Here is a 4,384-nt window from a genome sequence, read left to right as displayed (position 1 = left end):
TGACTTCTGTGTGGAGTTTCCCTAGAGGTTCCCACGTGGATTTTCCCCTGTTGTTCCCTGCTAAGAGCTGAAAGCTCAAACCCAGGACTGCCAGGCTAAGCCTGAAGCTAAATGCTAGCTTCACATGAACTCAGCTACCAGCCATCCCCCGTTCCCCGTACAGACCCCAGTGAACCAGTCACCTGCCTGAACCGTTTCATTATTTCATGTGCTTGTGTTCTAAAATAAACTCTTTTGGACTTTTTACCCAGTTCTCCCGTGTGTGTTCTGCATATTGGGCTTGCCTCCATAACCCATCATGACAGATATTGATTGTTGTGCATTTGAGAGATCATCAATAAAGTCAGACAAGTCACATTTTGGTGTTCTATAAATACAGTGGAATACGCTATAGTGGTCACGGATATAGTAATCAACCACTTATAGTTTTTAAAACATAAGAAGTTGATGACAGGGCAGGTAGAAGTAGCTTGTGAGTCATGACTGGAAAAAGGAAAACATTTTCCAATAATGAAAAATGTAGTCTCCTCAAGGCATATGATAAGTTGCCAAAAACGAGCCAACGAGAAGCAGTGGCGAAGCTTGGCATCCCTCAGGCTACCTTTTGTACTCTAATTAAGCAACGAGACACAGTTATGAATGCTAACAACGGAAACCGAAAATGACTGCGCCCGGGCGAAAAACCTGCGGTTGAGCCTGCCCTGGTGAAGTGGATTGATCATGCCTGGTCTCGCAATGCTGCGCCAAGCGTACCCTTGGTCAGGGAGAAGGCTGAGTCATTAGCAACAACTCAAGAGGATAGTTTCAAAGTTTCTGTCGGCTGGTTTGAGTGATTAAAAAAGAGGGAGAACATTGTGTTTAAGAAGCTGCATGGGGAGGCTGCTGAGGCTGAGATTGTGTGAAGCGACAAGTGGCTTGAGCAACAGTGGGTCAGAATGAGACAGGCGTACAGTGAGGAAAGCATCTGTAATGCTGATGAAACCAGGATTTATTTTCGGGCTCTACCTGATGGCACCATGACCTTCAAATCTGACAATAAAAGAGGGGGGAAATAATAAAAAGAAAGGATTACAGCTTTGTTCGCCTGTTCTGCCACTGGAGAAAAGAAAGAAATTTTTGTTATTGGAAAAATTCAAATTCATTCTTCAAACAAGTACGTACACTGCCTGTTCGTTACGCATCCAATGCTTATACTTGGATGACCGCCAAGAGAGGAAGAGTATCCTGCTGCCTATGGACAACTGCACAGCCCATAACGTGAAAACACTGAGAAACGTCAGACTCGAGTCCCTGCTGAAGAAAACAACCTCAATTCTCCAGCTGTGTGACCAAGGCATCATCATCAGAACAGCCAAAGCTTACTTTCGCAAAGAGAAGGCCCACTCTGTACTGCGTCAGATCGATGAGGGGAACAGAGCAGTTGCTAGAGACGTCACAAAGAAAATCAGCCTCCTGGACATGATTCGGATGCTGCGGGACGCCTGGGCTGATGTGGGGGCTTCCACAATCAGGAATTGCTGGAGGAAAGGAGGTTTGGTCATGTCACCAGAGGAGGAACCGACACCTGTTAATCCACTTGCTGAGATCAGCGTTTGAGCGGCGGATCGAAGGAGATGACAGCACTCTGGTGTCAGAGCCCGTGATGGATGAGGAAATCATCTAGGAGCTACAAGGTGCTTTAATGTGGGTACCAGTGCTGCCAGCAGCGAGGAGGAGGAGGATGAAGAAGAGGAGACTGTTGTCCCTTCCAGAGCTGAGATGAGGAATGCAGTTTGCATTTTAAAGACTGGCCTCCTGCACATTGGTTTCAAAAACTTTGACCTTTTACATCATTTTGAAAAAGAAGTGAACTTGGTGTTGAAAAACACTCTGATCCAGGGAACCATGGATAAATATGTTAAGTGATTTCATAATGCAGCAGCAGATCCGCAACACAAAACAGATGTAGGCTAGGTTTAATTTTCTGTAGCCTATGCAGTTATCTTCTATGTTTGTTCTATGAAACAGTTTGTTTCAAAATTCAGACTTTAAAAAAATGCACCGGCGGCACCAGGCTACCAGAGTAATGTCTGCGCACAGCAAAGTATACTGTAATTAAACTTGTATGGTACTGTAATAACATTCAATAAATGCAGAAGCTATCCGTTTCATTTCATTTTTCTCATTGAAAAACCAGACAAATGTATGATATTCTGCATAAAAATAAGTGAAATAACAGTACATTTCGGATAAAGTAATCAACCGCTTATAGTGTTCAAATTGGAACGTGATCACTATAAGCGGATTCGACTGCACATAGAATATGGATTGCTTAGATTCTATGGCTATAATTTATTTATTAAATGTATATACCAACTCAATATCTTGTCTCTAAATTGCAGATTTGGTTTAAGGAACAGTAAAACCCCTCCAACCATTTTTCGTGCTCGACATCTAAAAACATGTACATAATCCGTAATGCTAAAGATACTGGCACTGCTGTTAGTGAGCCATGTGTCAGTTAATACAATCACATTAAAAGTAAAATCTAAATTTTGTAGACAATCAGACAGGACATTAACATTTTTTGTGGGACTTCGAACACTAATATGCAGAAGACAAGTCATTCCTCTCTCTGTAAGAGTTAGCAACATTTTTTTATCTAAGTTTCACCAAAATAATCACATGAATTACCTTTTTTTTTAATTGTATCAGACAGTTTGATCTGCATCATTATCAATTAGGAAACTCGGTGCACATTAGTCACACAGTTCACTCAGAAGTCGTAGGCATGTCCAGGGGAGAAGTTCAAAACATAATCCTGAGTTAATGGTTATTTCTTGAAAGACGGACAACTTCAAGCTTCACTATAAACTGCTGTCTGTTGTTGTTGACTGGGTTTAACTATGACTTTGTCATAATTAATGACAGCTAATTTTCCCCTTTCTCTAGCTTGTTTGAAAACAGGCAGTAGTTCAGTTCTCTTTTTCCTGATGTGATCCGAGAAATCCTAATTTACATATATTCCAGAGTTTCCAGAGATTCTTAGGCTTTTGCAAGAATTGGTTCTCTATCCTTTAAGCGTAGGAATTTCATTACAATCGACCTAGATTTTTCAGAATTGTGTTTAGGATTTTCAATCCGATGAGCTCTTTCAATCTCAATAGTTTTTCTAAAATCAATTTTCAGCATAAATTGTCTGACTTTCCCTTTTAGAGTTAGACCATGATTCAAATGTAATATATTGAGCCAGTCCTTCATTTATTGCCCCAATTACAGTACATTTTAAACGTGCTGACAACAGTCCGAGCATGGTAACCAAGATAAGTGTTGAGACTGAGGCTCTCATTGAAGTTTGGGCGTACGACGCTGTCCAGGCACCTAAGTCCCTGAATGTTATGCTCGGTCCGAACTCTGCACAGATTGGTTTCAGGGGGTAGTATAATAGAATAGAATCCAATTAAACTTTATTGTCACTGCACTGTAGCAACTACAAAGCAGCACAATGTAGTTTGCATCAATCCAGAAGTGCTGTACAGAATCTAAATATTTATTTACACGTGCACAGAAACTATGTATGTCTGAAGTATAATTGGTTTATATAAACAGAGAGTAATTGTAACAGGCTATAAAATAAATAAATATGGAAGCTATATACAGATTATACATTTATAAATTTAGAATATGGATTTCATATATATATATATATATACATATATATATATATATATCAGGGGTGGAATGGTTCACAAAATCCATTGTTCGGTTCAGTTCACGGTTTCGTGGTCACGGTTTTCGGTTTGGTTCGGTATATGTTTATTGTTACACCGAAAAATAAAAAAAAATTATAAAAATAATAAAAATTAATGAAAAAATACAAATTTATAAAGTTAATGAAAAAAATCCAAAAAGATGTATGAATTGTAATTATTTTTAATGATCTGCGGAAACCATGGATCATTTCCGCATGTTTTGCTGCTTTGAATTTAATCATCTCGCGCATGCCGTCTACAATCTCCAAGGAACTCAGAGCAGAGCAGACGGGAGCCACAGCTGAGGCTGTAGGCTTTGCTTTGAGCAGGCGGTCTGGAGTGCAGTGGGGCGGAGCGCTGACGGAGAATGTGGGATTTCGGGGCTAGCATGACATGTTGCTGTTAGCATAAACAAAAAGTGTTGCACAATGCAAGCGGTCCCATACAGCAGACCTATAAAGTGCTGCTGGCACGTCTTCCAACTCATTTTCTTTCCCACTCACCATAACCACACAATTCTCCATAACAACTGATTTTTTTCTGCTACACCCAGCTACACTGCTTCGCTTCTTCTTCTTCTTCTTCTTGTTTATTACTGTTGGTTGGCTTTGGTCGCAGTACCGCCACCTTCTGCTCTGGAGTGTAAACGCTTC

Source organism: Cyprinodon variegatus, unplaced genomic scaffold, assembly GCF_000732505.1.
Source record: "Cyprinodon variegatus isolate N-32 unplaced genomic scaffold, C_variegatus-1.0 Scaffold960, whole genome shotgun sequence".
In the NCBI taxonomy this organism is placed as follows: Eukaryota; Metazoa; Chordata; class Actinopteri; order Cyprinodontiformes; family Cyprinodontidae; genus Cyprinodon; species Cyprinodon variegatus.
This window is presented reverse-complemented; position numbering follows the sequence as displayed.